The 15,976-nt window shown below is 42.7% G+C and overlaps 1 protein-coding gene across 5 annotated transcripts in view; it reads left to right on the top strand.

Moving 5' to 3' along the window:
- The window catches only part of TAFA2 (TAFA chemokine like family member 2), a 134,285-nt gene that overhangs the window by 69,228 nt on the left and 49,081 nt on the right, over positions 1 to 15,976 (top strand). The gene's annotated exons all lie outside the window — the stretch shown is intronic.

The following is a 15,976-nucleotide window of genomic DNA, read 5'->3' as shown; positions in this document are numbered from 1 at the left end:
TACTGGAGGGTGTGGAGTTAATGCAACCGCCAGGCAAGAAGATAAGTAACTATACAACCTTTAGAAGACATCTGAAGGCAGCCCTGTATAGGGAAGTTTTTTAAAAAAAATAATAATGTTTTTTATATATTCTGGAAGCAGCCCAGAATGACTGGGGCAACCCAGTAAGATGGGTGGGGTACAAATAATAAAATTATTATTATTATTACTATTATTATTTTTATTATTCTCCTCCCAACCTGGCAGTTCGAAAGCACGCCAGAAAGTGCAAGTAGATAAATAGGTACCGCTCCAGCGGGAAGGTAAACGGTGTTTCCGTGCACTGCTCTGGTTTTGGTGTTCTGTTGCGCCTGAAGCGGCTTAGTCATGCTGGCCACATGACCCAGAAAAACTGTCTGTGGACAAACGCCAGCTCTCTTGGCCTGTAAAGCGAGATGAGCGCCGCAACCCCAGAGTCGTCTGCAACTAGACTTAACTGTCAGGGGTCCTTTACCTTATTAGTATTAGTATTGTGTTGAAGTAGAACTGTCCCTCATATAAATATGCAATACTCCCCCCCCCTGCCTGTGCTGGCTCCAAAATCCTGAGGGTTGATCCTGAGGGGGGGTGGCGGCAGTGGTGACTAAGGCAGAGCACCTTTGTGGGTCTGAGACCCACAGAGATGAGAGATGCAAACTGAAAATTATTGTGCCTGATCTGATCAAAGTGGAAATGCTAGCACTTTTAGGGGAGTGGGCCCTCTGCTCGTCTTGGGTCTGTAGCAAATGGTCAACCTTGCTACCCTCTGGCACTATATCCCTGCATTCTTTGTGTCATCCAGGGACAAAATGGTCCATAGCACTTGTAAAGCTTAGCTACTTAGTTTGGACTGAAGTTTTATGTGTGCATGTCTCACCCGCCACCACCATGTGTATTGACTGGCAAAGTGTTTTGCACTGGGAATCAAGTGAAACTCTACAACTGTTGCACTGAAGTTTTTTTAAAATAATCATCATCATCATCATCATCATCATCATCATCTCGATGAACTGTTGATGCAGAGTGCAAAATGCAGAAGACACATCTGATTAGTTTCAGATGAATGCATGATCACTGTCATGTTGGGGAAAACTGTTCATCTGAGTTGACTCCTCACATGCATTCACATCCATGGGCCTTGAGAATCGCTTCTGACACACAGGGCGGGTAGTCAAATGCTCAGTACTAGGAATGGAGGAGTAATCTGGGGAGTTGGAATTCCAGAGTGGATTCACCTGTTCCTCACCTCCCTGTGTGGATGGATTAGATGAGGGGTCGGCAAGGTTTACCTCGCCTGGGCCGGTTCACTGCAGCGGAGATCCCTCCGTGGGCCAGAGTGCGCGCGCACATGAGTGCGTGCAGCCGTGATTTCCGGTGTCTGTGTCTGCGCAGACACGATTTCTGGCATCTGAGCATGCACAGACACCATTTCCGGCACCGCGGAAGCGAGTCCCCATGCCGCGCTGCGCTAAGTGGGCGGCTCAGTTCGGGGGCAGCTCGTGGGTTGGTTAAACGACACTCGTGGGCTGCTTGTGGCCCACAGGCCTTAGGTTGCTTACCCCTGGGTTAGATGTAGATCAGCTTTGAAATCTTCAATCGTGACAGATTCTGAGACGGTTCAAAGGCAGACTTCCTTTCCTTCCTAGATCGCAGTCATTCCATACCAAAAAAACCCCACAAAAAAACATGCAAGGTGTAAAAGAGGATGAACTCCCAGGACTTGAAGCCACATCGCAAGCAGTTCCTTACCCACTCAGACACAAAACCAGGGAGGAAACAGTGACCAGCCCCTAGCCCTCACACCCAATCATATATGCCAGAATCACAGGGGCTGCAGTAGAATCCTAAACCCGTGCAGCAGCTCGGTTATTCATTCAGTTTATATCCAGCCCTTCTCAAAGAAGCCCAGGACAGCAATTCTATCATATATGCAGGAGGTTACAGATTCATAACAGCACACTATAAAAGATCAGAAGGGGCTCCTACAAACAGGCTTCTGTATGGGCCAATTAGCCCTTTAGGTCTATGCTTCCCTCTCTGTATTGCTGTCTCCATCCCCTCTCCCAATGCTGGATACACAGTAATTGCTTGTGTGAGAGAAGAGTGACTGATGCTAGCCTTCCAGGTGCGCCAACAGTCTTCCCCTGGCATAACTGGAGAGTTGTGCTGGGGCGTTGTGCATATCTAGCATGGAAGTTTTGTATTGTGCGTTGTGCCAATGTAGCGGAGTTTCATATCCTATGGCTTCTCAACTAGCATAGATTGGACCCTTAACTTTATAACAGGCAGGTGACTAAGTTTCTTAGTTCTTAGATAATACTGATATTTTGAATTATTACTATTATTTAATTGAACTTCCTGTTTGTGGTTATATCAGATAAACATGCAGTTGTTTTGAACACTAAGAACATTTATAGGGATGGCATATTGGAAGTACTGCTTAAAAAAAACCCAAAAACAACAAAAACCCCTATACTTGGATTTTCTTGGCACACTTTCTTGAGCAACTATTTGTGGGTGATAGCTTTCAAACTGTGCCTCCCCACCCCTGCAATGGTATTAAAAATTAAACACAACTCTCTTGGTGTATAAAATTTTGCTCAGCCTTGATTGATCTCTTAAATCTGCATGCTTGCTTTGAGCATTGCTGGTCCATTTTTTATTCATCAAAGTGTAACACAATTTGTAAAAATAGGAGAAATTTCCATACAATTTAGCAGGCGTCCTTTGAAAAGGAAATGGCTATAATTTTTGACAGTGGTTAGAGGTGATCTTTCGCAGCTTAACATGCTTTGGATAAAAGAGACCTGCTACTCTAAGAACTATACAGCTATATAACCACTCTGAAACGTTTCACACGGAAGCAAACCTTGGTTTGTCTCTCACTCAGTGTATATTTAACAAGGAGCCTCAGTCAATCCTCTCTCTGCTGCCCTGACCACATAATGTGCAGCGTAGAAACTTGCATTGATAAGGAGACCTATGTAATATATGTGTTAGCAACAAATGTTCATAAATTTATAATTGAAAATTCATATTTCAAAGTTCTTAAAGGGATGTATATATATAAAAAATAAAGGATGAAGTGGCTTTATGGAAGCTCCTTATGCATAAAGTATGTTGTCAGGGTTCAGCTCTGCTCAGACCTTGAAGCGGAGGTCTCCTCAGATGAGGAGTAGGAGAAGCAGGACCCTCTAGCAAATGTCCAAACCGTCAAGAAGTCCGAGAAAACATCAGATCTGGACATCCATGCCCCAGAACTGGAAGGCCCCTTGCCAGCAGCCTGGGTTCCATTATATTCCCATTGGACCGCAGGAACAGAGGAGCTGGCGAACAAGGAAGACACTTAAGAGCTGCCGCCGAAGTGCCTGGCTAGCTGCGTTTGAGATATTCCCAAGGGGTGGGAAGTACATGGAAACCCATGCTTGAATCAGTGTCTGACCTGGGGGAAATGGACAGATGCAATTCTACAAAAAACAAACAAACAAACAAAAACTTTTCACAAAAGAACTACCGTATTTTTCACCCTATAGGACGCACTTTTCCCCCTCCAAAAATGAAGGGGAAATGTGTGTGCGTCCTATGGGGCGAATGCAGGCTTTCGCTGAAGCCTGGAGAGGGAGAGGGATCAGTGCGCACCGACCCCTCTCGCTCTCCAGGCTTCAGGAGAGCCCCACCGCCAGCCCCGCAAGCTCGGGGGACAGCAGGGAGGCGCAGCGCGCCATCCCGCTGTCTCCCGACGTGGTTTGGAGGCTGGTGGCGAAGAGAAGCGTGCTTCTCCCCGCCTCCAGCCCCGCAAGCTCGGGGGACAGCGGGGAGGTGCAGCGCGCCCAGGCTTAGCTTTGCGCAGCTCTCCGCAAGCCGTGGGAGCCCGGCGCTGGGCTCCCATGGCTTGCGGAGAGCTGCATGTTCTGGGGGCTGGGGTCGGGGGAAGCTCGGGCTTCCCCCGCCCCAGCCCCGCGCCTGGGCGGGAAATATTTCCCCCCCTTTATTTCCCCCCCCCAAAAAAATTTAGGTGCGTCCTATGGGCTGGTGCGTCCCATTGGGCGAAAAATACGGTACATCCTGCATTCAATTGCAAAAAATAAAGTTTTGTTGGTTTTTTTTCCACCGCAACATGGGATGGAGTTCTTTGATAAACTCTTAAACTTCCAACCATATTAGCAGCAAGTGAATCAGAATCAACGCTTATTTCAGAAAGGTCTCCTTTCAATCTTGTTGCAAGGTGCAGCAGTGCCAGCTTTTGATCAATGTATTCCAGAGGTGTGAAAATGCTCTGGGAGATACCATGGTTGTGGCTTTTTAAAAACATCACAGTAGTTGGTTAAGCTCTCCACTATTAGTGTTTCATTCCAAATAGACTTTAGCATTTCTAAATGTGGGGGGTGGGGGGAGATAACATACCGCTAGTCACTTTGAATGGCAACACAGCTTTTAATGGGTAAGAGAAGGTATTAAATCCTTTTCTCATATTCAGTAATTGCTACCTTTGTATAAGAATTCTCAGGTGCAAAGTACTGTGGAGGTTGAGGTAATGACTTGTGCTACCAATGTATTGGCTGTTCAGAACAAAGTTTGATAATTCAAATAAGAAACTGTATAAAATCTTCTTGACTACCACTATTTCAATTCTTCCTAAGTCTGGTTCAGCTTTTGTTTATAATATAGCAATCAATATTTTAGCCCATGGCAAGCACTAATATAGTTGCATGAAAAGTTGGCATATATCAGAATTTGCTAGGTTCCAAGATCAATAGAATACAGAGTTTTGCACCGCATACAATACCAGTGCTAGCAACTCATGAAACTGTAGCTTTTTTTTTTTTGAGCTATTACTTCATGAAAAATCACATTTATTTTTTACTGTACCTTCTGTTAATGTAGCATTGGGCGTAAAATAGCACATATTACCTGAAACAATATAGTATTTGAATCATTCATAGTATAGTTACAATGGACCCTAGAGTTGGCACTGAACTCTGGAATTACCTATTCCAACCACTGGATTAAAGAGTGTGGATCATTTCCCCCCCGCCAAGACCTATTTCAGAATTAGTATGAAATGCCCCACCTATTTAATGGCCCACAAGAGAGACCTGACTTCCCTTTACATACACAGGCATCCTTCACGTGACACAGTAAATTGAATTATGGATTACTGGGAATGTGCTGGCTCCCAGAGCCGAGAACAAACCTTGGCTAAGCTCTTTTACAAAGAAGAGTGAGAATAACCATGATACCCAATTAAGTCATGCGCAGGGTATCCCAATTTAAATTAATTGATATAAATCAATTTATTTCTGTGGGTCTACTCCTGAGTATGATTTAATTGGCTATCACTTTCATGCAGTTACAGAAAGGTAGCCGTGTTGGTCTGCCATAGTCAAAACAAAAAAATAAAAAACAAAAAAATTAAAAAAATTTTAATTTTTTAAAAATTTTACTGGAAGGAAAATTTTTTTTTGTTTTGACTTTCATGCAGGTTACTAATCTAATCTAGGGTTTTTTTCAGACTGATTGCAAAAAAGTTGAATCTGTGACAAAATGTTTGTACATGAAGTGTTTCTGTTCAGGGTTCCAGTGATCCAGCCAACCATGTCCTTTTCCAGGATATTCCATTTCCTGCAGTTTTCTGTTTTGCCCCCATCAGGCAGTTAGCATTTTGTGGCCACTGTGCGTTTGTTAAAGAAATGTATAGTTCCACAATTCTTTGGTTTTCTAAATACAGTAACACCTTTCCTTACAAACAAAAAACTCCAAGGCAATACTATATCAATTGCAAAAGCACGATACCCTTCCAGTGCATTCATATCAAACATTACTGTAAGTCTAAAAATGGAATTGCCATTGAAACCGAGACTGCAATAAGTGAAAATATTAGTGGCGTGTCTACACAAATAGTAATCCAAGAACTAGTATTCTTTCCCCTTTTTAAAAATATATAATTTTTATTAAATTTTCTATTTTACAATTTAGAATACTCATTTGAACATCCTTAAAATATCAGTGACTTCCTTTCTTCTCTTTCCATGGTTCCTTTTGCATATCACAAATCCCTGCATATTTTACAAAAACTAAACCATTCAGTACAGTGGTACTTCTAGTTGCAGACATGATCCATTCCGGGGTGCCGGTCGCACCCTGAAAAGTCTGCAACCAGAGTGGCGCTTCTGCACAAGCGCAGAGCACAATAGAGCGCTTATGTGTATGTGCGAAGCGTGCAGAACGCTTATGCGTATGCGCGAAGCGTGCAGAACACTTCTGTGCACGCATGTGTGGCAAAACGCACGTGTGGCAAAAAAAGTATACACTTCTGGGTTTGCCGCGTTCGCAAGCCAAAAAGACGCAACATGAACCTAACGCAGCATGAGGTATGACTGTACAGTGGTACCTGGGCTTAAGTACTTAATTTGTTCCGGAGGTGCGTTCTTAACCTGAAACTGTACTTAACCTGAAGCACCACTTTAGCTAATGGAGCCTCCCGCTGCTGCCGCGCCGCTGGAGCACGATTTCTGTTCTCATCCTGAAGCAAAGTTCTTAACCTGAGGTAATATTTCTGGGTTAGCAGAGTCTGTAACCTGAAGCGTATGTAACCTGAAGCGTATGTAACCCGAGGTACCACTGTATTCCATTATTACATCCATCGAAACTTATTTACCTTATTTACACTGTTGAATTTATCTTAATGCTGCCAACGTTTTCAAGTGTACACAATTTCCCCCCCATATGTTCAATAAACATTTTCCATTCTTCTCTAAACATGTGTTCTTCTTGTTCTCTTATTCCATATGTTAAGTCTGCAAGCTGCACATATTCTGTCAGTTTAAGTTGCCATTCTTCTTTAGTTGGGACGAGCGAGGTCCCAACTAAAGTAGTATTCTTTTCCCCTCAGTGTGATTACTTACCCATATATCTCTGAAGAAAGGTGCATGGAATTACATGTCTGAAGCATATATTTCCTAAAATTGGAAAGCAAATAATGTTGATGAAACAGCTCCCGTACAGTGAAATGGGAGAAATGTTTGCACTAATGTAGCTGAGATTTTTTGGTGGCCCATTGATTTATTTATTACTGCTTCCATGTGATTTTTACAACTAGCTTGACATGAAAATGGACCACTTTAAAAAGTATTATATCTATTCTATGCAATCATCTGGCAAACAGAACATCATTTTCCCCCGCTTGGCAACCAATATTGCATGATTTTGCCAAATTATTTCAGCTATACTATCTTGTTCTCCAACACATCCTGCAATGGGATATATGCCATCACATTCTACAATAGTCCTGTGTTCACACAAGACAGGGACAAAGTCTCCTGTGTTTATGCAAGAGAATGAACAGAACAAACCTGACCTAAGAATGGCAGCATTCAGAAGCAGTCGGAGAACATTTCAGTCTCCCAGGATGCTACTGCCTACAAAGTTGTTACACTTCAATAAAAAGACATTATAGGGAGACTTCAGTGTGAAGCTGCAATTCACAATTCATTAGCGAATTCTTTTGAATACAGACTCAGTGGGTGTGTGGTTCCTACTAGCGAGAATAGTTGTCCCTTTTTATGTGATAAATCAGCATAGCAAGTAAGGTGGGAGTAAGAAAAATAAGAGAGAGATTCAATGGCAATGGAAGAAAATAATACGGATAAGCAAGCAAACAGATCTGAATGTATGATTCCAGTTAACTCACTTGAGGACATATTCACAGGACATACTGACTTCCTCAGTGAGTTGCAGATAAAAACTGAACGGTTCAACACAAAGTTGGAAATGTTCTGTGTTCAATTTTCATTTTCTACACATTCTGTTATCCTGTGAAAGTGTTTCGAGAAGAGCTTGTGAATACATACTGTACTGTTAATTTGATTGGGCTCTAGCCTAGAAATGTTTATGCCACAAGTCTCCTGAGTTTCTGATATGGCTGCCTCTCCGGAGTTAATAATATTATGTTTTTCCTTCTTCCCCCATTACATTAACATTCTGCTTGGTAAATTGAAATCTTAGTATTGCTTTTTGGAAACCGTGTGTTTCATTCTCGTCTATTGCTTATCTGCATAAATATCTTGGCAATTATAACTTTAAGGTGCTTTGTTGTAAAGCATATTAACTAATTAGAATTCTCATTGAAATGCGCTATGATGCCTTGTATATATGTAAAATGGATACTGCTCTGTATTTTTAAGACAGCTGTAAAGCATTCAGTTGAGCTCACACGCTGCCAAATTACAATTCTTACAGAAAATAAAATAGTTGGCTTAGAGCCCGGACTTTGCCAATTAATTGTATTAAATGAAAAACTGAAAAATAATTCTTGCTAATCCTCATACAGCAGGTACTTGACACAGTCCACATTGTTTGAAACAAAGCAGTACAGAGTCTCCAGTAGCCTTGTGCCTAGTGTCAGAAATCTTAAATTATACGAAACTCACACAATCCAGTTAAAGTAACTTGCAAATTATATTTTTGTTCCACAGAGCATGAGTGTAAAGAGAAACACAACGCTTATTTCAAATGGTTGCTCTTTCATAACCTCTTCAAACATTAGACTGTAAAGATTGGGGAACTCTCCAGAAATAAACATTCTGATGTCTTAAAGAAGCGCAACTTATCAATTTACAGTGTATCCAAGGAGCTCCAAGACAACGTATTTCAGGCAGTATGTTTGCCCTAGGGTTCCTGAACCATATGCCAATTATCCTGTTTTTACTCTATTCCTATAATTGTGCAGTTTTGTTATAGCAGTTTACGTTTCTTTTGTATGGTTGTTGAAGTGTTTTCAAGCGCTCTGAGTTTTCAGTTATAATTATGGTTTTACATGTAGGGGGTAGGATAGATGTACAGTCGTACCTTGGCTCCTGGATGCCTTGAGAGTCAAACGTTTCGGTTCCCAAACGATCGAAAACCGGAAGTGAGTGTTCCGGTTTTCGAAACGTTCTTTTGGAAGCTGAGCATCCAATGGGGCTTCCACGGCTTCCTGCAGCCAATCAGAAGCCGGGTTTTAGAAGTCAAATATTTCGGAAGTCGAATGGACTTCCGGAACGGATTCTGTTCGATTTCCGAGGTACGACTGTACTGTAATGTCTATGGCAGATGTATCCCATGATCCAGGCCAGGGTTCCAGAATGCCCTTGCCTAGGCCTAGATTTTACTACCCCAGGACTTGCAGAGAACACCAGGGTGTATCTAACTGAGCAAGGAGAGTGCAATAAAATTAATATCTCCATTTAACTGGCATAACCTCAGACCTCAGGTTCTTATTTTGCAGAGTCCCAGGCCTCTAAAATCAACAGCCAGATTGCCAGTTGCAGACACAAGTGGAATGTATGCTATAGGCCATAACAACAATAAAGGATTTTGCATGCAGAGTCCCAGCTTCAGTTCTAGGAATCTTAACGAAAAAGTGAGATGAATGAAGAAAATTTAATCAACCATTTGCAAAAGCTTTATGGAAGCAAATGCTATAGCAATGATGAATGAGTGGAAAGACAGAGACCTCTTCAACCTTCAACCTCTTAAGCACAGATATTGAGAGAGAATTTGAAGTGACAAAAGTACTGTACGAGATTGTACATGACTTGGAGTGTTAAGCTCTCAGATAGTTAGCTATTATTATACAAGGGGGGAAATCCTTGATTGACTTGATTATTGAATTGTTGAAGGTTTTTAGTATTTTGTAAAACTATGTACATACAGTGCTTTTCCCCTAGAAAAATAGGTGCTGGTACTCACCATTAAGTTGTTACAGTAAGTGTCACACTTTTTAACAACAACAAAAAGAGGTGCCGGTACTGCATACCCTTGATTACCCCGGGGTGGAGGCGGGAAGCACTGTGCACATCTGTTTGAAAAATTAAATGTTGAGTAAGTGGTCACGGGATTTAAATCCTCTAAACTGGATAGTACGTTCAGTAAAAGTAACTCAACAACAACAACAACAAAAGACCCCTCCGCTTTTGTGTGTGTGTGTACGCACGTGCACACACACACACACACACACACACAGTGTTACCTCGGGTTAAGTACTTAATTCATTCTGGAGGTCCGTTCTTAACCTGAAACTGTACTTAACCTGAAGCACCACTTTAGCTAATGCGGCCTCCTGCTGCTGCCGCGCCGCCGGAGCACAATTTCTGTTCTCATCCTGAAGCAAAGTTCTTAACCTGAGGTAATATTTCTGGGTTAGCAGAGTCTGTAACCTGAAGCGTATGTTACCCAAGATAGCACTGTATATATTTAGGCCTTTTTACATCTAGAATGGATAAACATGAGTTTCCACAACCTGCTGAAATGATAACAGAAGAATAAATAAATGGATTGCAATCTGTTGAGCTGTAGTCATATAAGGAAATGCAGCTTCATTTGAAGCTTTTAAAATAGAGCTTTTCCAACCTGTTTCCCTCCAGGTGTTTTGGTCTACAACTCCAGGCTGTGTTGAACTGAAGAGCAGGGCACTTCTCCAACAGCAGGAGTGGATATGCCTCAAAACTCCGCAGTTACTTCTCAAAGCCCTACTGCTTTCACTACATTTTGTTGTGTTTACGTTTAACACTAAACTATTGTCTGATGCTACTTGCATGAACAGGAAGGAGCCGCCATCGCCAGCATGAAGACATCTACAGAATTTAGTTCCTTTCCCCGCAAAACCTAGCTTGTCATTATACGTATATGAATTAGAGATCTTGGTTTAAAACAAACACTGCTTATTTAAATTGTCCGCTTTATAACATGTGGTTTTAGTAGGCTTGTTTAGAAATCGACAAGAGTTTGTTTTAAATGAGGATAGCATTAAACTAAACTCTGTACAAAAGTTCTCATGGTTGTACGGAAACAGGGGAGAGAAGAGTGTAACAGCTCATGCACGTAGCTCTAAATGATGGTTTGGTGTGTGAAAACCAGGCCACTATATCCACAGTTAAATGCGACTAATTCAGTGAGTTATTTCGTGTTGCAGTTTTTTTATGGGGAACAAGATATCTCTTGGTTTTTTTTTCTTACTTTGTTTTCTCTATTGCTTTTGTTAGTAGCCTGTCTGAAAATTAACGAAGGTGAAAATTGCAATCAATTGTGTTGCAAAGGAGCTGATGTTAATCTGGGAGCATTGTTGATGAATAATGGCACAGCTTTAGAAAGGACACTATTCATTAGAACCACAGTATTTCTAAAAGGTGTTTCAAGAAAACTTACTTTGTCAGAAAAGAAAGAAATATTTTCCAAGGCATTTAGTTTTAAACATATTAACATTCATGGGTTTGTACAAAAATACGGTTTAATAAATCCAAGCCCTTATACATGTGCATACTATTTTCATTGAGTACATATTGTGGAATAATTAAAGTGTTCTGACATGGAGAATATTTTCCCAAGTTCTGCATATTTTGCTTATATACAGGTGATATGCATACTTTAATCTTACATGTCTTTTTTGTGTTATGTATGCCTGTTTCAGTAAAGACTGCCCTTTCACAGCCGTGATGAGTTTACACAGTTAGAATGCATTTATACAATAAGCGGTGCTTCTCTGTCATTCTTCCATGGTTGAGCTTTCCCACAAAGGTCTCACTGTGCGGTTCGATTATCCATTTAAATATGTTCAGCTTATGCTCAAGAACCAGGGGCATTTTACACAATATTTTAAAAGCCCTCCTTTGAGTATCTTTTGTGGGTACAATTGTGTTGTGTGTGTGAAATCAAAATCGAAAGCGTAAACATGCCAGTTTAGCATTTTAAATTTGGGTTCAGGCCTATTTCTGCTCACCTGTGGGATATAATTCTGAAAAAGAAGCAAAGTGAAGCCTACTCTTCATCTCTTCCACCATTTTTCAGCTGTACCTTTCCAATGGCAGTGTAAGGTAAAGGTAAAGGGACCCCTGACCATTAGGTCCAGTCATGACCGACTCTGGGGTTGTGGCGCTCATCTGGCTTTTTTGGCCGAGGGAGCTGGCGTACAGCTTCCAGGTCATGTGGCCAGCATGACTAAGCTGCTTCTGGTGAACCAGAGCAGCGCACGGAAACGCCGTTTACCTTCCCGCCGGAGCGATACCTATTTATCTACTTGCACTTTGACGTGCTTTCGAACTGCTAGGTTGGCAGGAGCAGGGACCGAGCAACGGGAGCTCACTCCGTTGTGGGGATTCGAACCGCCGACCTTGTGATCGGCAAGTCCTAGGCTCTGTGGTTTAACCCACAGCGCCACCCGCGTCCAAAGGCAGTGTAGTGGGAGACAAAAGAAAGTTGGATGTCCCCCACTGCTGCACACCATGAGCTTTCCTGAGCAGCCTGCTGGAGCAACCCATTCTCTGCAGAGACTGGATAGTTTAAACCAGTTTGTTTAAATTCTGGTTTCTGGTGTGCCTCCTGTATTCACCAAGTTCTTATGATTTCTAGATTTAGACCACAAATGGAAAACCTGAAGCCCTCCATGATATATAGGCTAACTCTAGGATATTGTAGAGTCAGAAAATATTCAGAAAAGGGCAAAATGATCAAGGGGATGCAGCGATGAGGAAAGGCTGCAGATTTGGGGACTTTTTAGTTTGGAGGAAAGGTGAACAAGAGGTGAACGTTTTGGAAGTTTATAAAGGGCTCATCCACATTTACCTTTTGCCCTGCACTTTCTAGGCACAGCCCTGTGCTTTAAAGCACCGTGTCCAAGCCTTTTATTTTTATTTTATTGCTTTGGTGCTTCCCTTGTGAAAAGCTGCTCTTTAATGGTGAATTGGAACAAATGGCAATTTGGGTTTTTAGCAGATTGCCAATTCGGCCGTAAAGAGCAGTGATTTTGCGGGAAATGTGCTGCCCCCCCCTTAAAAAAGGAGCACTTGGACACAGCGCTCCCTTTAAAGTGTGTAGAAACACAGCACAAAAGGAAGTCTGGGTGAGCCAAAAATTATGCAAGGCATGAATAAAGTAGATAAAGACCATTTTCGTCTCCCCCCCCCCCATAAGTCTAGAACTTGCAGACATTCAGTGACCCTGAATGCTGGAGGAATCAGGACAGATAAAAGGAAGTAGTTCTTCACACAGTGCATAGTGAAACTATGGAACTCACTGTCACAGGAAGCAGTGATGGCCACCAACTTGGATGGCTTAAAAAGAAGATTGGACAAATTCATGGAGGAGAGGGCTCTCATTAGCTGCTAGCCATGATGGCCATGCTCTGCTTCAGATGCTTCTGAACACCAGTTGCTGCAAACTGCAGGAAGGAAACTACTGTTGTGCTCAGTTACTGTGCTTCTCATAAGGGGCATCTGGTTGGCCACTATGAGAACAGGACTAGGTGGGGCACTGGATTTCATTATGTTCTTATGCGCTCCATAAAAACATCATCTTCTTGGTGGACATTGAGAAATGGTTGGTGTTGTGCCTTGTCTACAGTTTTGCAGCAAAAATATGTGAGTTGCTGGGGTTTTGTTTCCAATTTTTCCCCTGTATGAGTCTACTGCCTTTGCTGCTATTTTGAGATGACGTTATAGCTGTGATTCAGTAGCATATTATCACTGCTGTTTAGTGGCAGAAAGCTTTCTGTCTTTGCACCTATAATTTAACATTCCCTAGATTTGTCAGCCTATAATACAGCAGCGTAAGATGTTGATAGCAGTCAGACTTTCAACTGATACTTTCAAGCATTTTTGCTATGGATGTTGTTCGCAACTCATGTGAAAGACTGGTTGTGTATAATGGAAACTTAGACGAGGAAGGGAGGAATCAAAGTTCATCAGGTACAACAGACAAAGTCCCTTCATTGCGTATACCGTATTTACGCAAATCTAATGCGCCATTGAATCTCATGTGCACCTCAGTTTTCAAAACCTTGAAACCAATTAAGTATTTGCTGGTGCATGTAAATGCCCCATCGTATCTAATGTGCACCCTAATTTGGCAAAAAAGAGTGTGCATTACATTCGAGTAAGTATGGTACTCAGGTGAAGCTATCAAGTGGTAAACTTTGCTGCCTGAAAACAGCACGCTCAGTTGACTGCGTGACTTAAACACATGGTTGCAGAGACACACTTAGGCTTTGTTTTGGCTAGCAGTGAGAGGAGTGCTACTCTGATCGGTTGAGTGGATCTCATGGGTCTCTCTCAAAGAGATTCCCACTCAACTGATCATTGCAGCTTCTCCCCTCGCCCCCACCCTCTCAGCTGTTAGTTTCCATTGCGCAACGCAAGTGAGGAAAGGATACCGTGATTCATTTTTACGCCTTTGTTGCTTTTCTGTAACATTTGTACCAGCCCTCATGTTAACGCTTGTTAGAAAGAATACTATTAATAATTAGGCGGTTCTTGGAAAAGTCATCAGGTCGACATGGTAAGAACATTTTCTCAATTTGCAGTCCTCCCCCTCTGCATGTCTATTCAGAATCCAGAGCCACTGCTTATTAAGTAGCATGTGTATTTAGGATTACAGAATAAACTAAAAGTAGGATGGTGGATGTCAGAGGCTCAGGAGCAGAAGAGCAGGGGAGAGAGCAAATAGAGAGCGGAGGAGAGGAATCAGAGGGGAGCGTAGGGGAATATGACAGTGACCCGAGAGATTCCATGAGCTTCTCCAGCGAATCAGAAGATTCCCAGAAGGGGGCGCCTATGGTAAGGGCAAGGGGGGTCCCAGGGGGGACGCTCCATAAACAAGGGACCAGAGGGGACTCCCAAGGGAGCAGCGGAGGATCAGGACCAGTTCCCCCACCAGAGCATAGTGGGGGGGAAGAGTCACATGAGTCAGGACCAGCCTCTCCTCCAGCGGGGAGAGAAGATGAGTCAGGGATAACCACGCCCCCATCGGGAAGTGGGGAAACGGAGGGAAGGCCAGGTCCAGCTAGCCTCCCCGAAAGAGGGAGCAGTGACACAAGTGTAACGGTCAGAAGGAAAGTGGGAGGCTGCACGCGCGCGCCAAGTTCAAATGCGGAGGAGCGCGGGACAGCAGAAAACCCGGATTGGGAGCCAGGTCCGAAAGCCCGAAGGAGGGAGGGAGAAGAGTCAGGGGACTCAGCGTCAGAGGAGTCTAGGAGGGCTGAGACTCCGACTAGCAGGCGGACCCAGAGAAGGAAGGAACAGAGGAAGAGGTGGAGTAAGGCTAGAATCTTAAACTGGTGTCAGGGGGGAGGAGATTCAGATGGAGCTTCGACGGTCTAAGGTATAGACGTAGCGTTGCGCGCTGCGCGTCTGGAAGTGAAACTGAACTTCAATAAAGACTTTTATACTAGAGAAAGAAGCAGCGTTGGTCTTGTGTGAGCTGGGACCTTGGGCAGCGCTGACAGTAGCGTTTGGGTTTTTCTGCTTATTGCTGTAGCACACAACTATGGATTTTGGGAAGCATCCTGGGAAGCCAGGTACGGTATGTTTGCATAATTAATACAGGAAGCCATCCATGTGGCTTAAAGCCCATCATGTTTTTACTCTGAGAGGCGGTGGTCATGTGGACTGGAAGGGGCAGACATTCCCTGCCTGTTTCTCTGTGCTCTGTTTCTGTGCTCTATAGCCACGGAATCAACCCTGTGTAACTAGCTATCTAGGTGTGCTGTTTCAAGTAGTGTGAGGGGTTCTCGCAAAGTACGGTATATCATAGACGGTATCATTGATGGTCTGTGATACACTTCGTGGGCATCTTTTGTGCCAACTTCTAAACACCTGCTGGAAACTTTTATTTTCTGCCAGTCCTATGCCAGTCCTTCCACAATGGTTTAATGATATTTGTTTTTAACTTGTTTTATGCTTTGCTTGCATGTTTTTTTTTTTTTACATTTTTATTGCTGTAAACTGGTTTGAACTATTTTTACACTGTAGCAGTATATAAACACTTCTTTTTATAAATAAATAAGAAACAGGATACATTTTAGATAATGTTATATATATATAAAGTTGTGTGTGGGTTTTTTTAAGGTGGTAGGATTCTCGTTGCCTGTGATTAATATGTTTTATTTCTTCACTTCTTTGCCTTCTTTGGGTGTAGGAGAAGAGGTTGT

This window comes from Podarcis raffonei, chromosome 10, assembly GCF_027172205.1.
Source record: "Podarcis raffonei isolate rPodRaf1 chromosome 10, rPodRaf1.pri, whole genome shotgun sequence".
Taxonomy (NCBI): domain Eukaryota; kingdom Metazoa; phylum Chordata; class Lepidosauria; order Squamata; family Lacertidae; genus Podarcis; species Podarcis raffonei.
The sequence above is the reverse complement of the archived record's forward strand: the minus strand, read 5'-3'. Positions and strand labels throughout refer to the sequence as shown.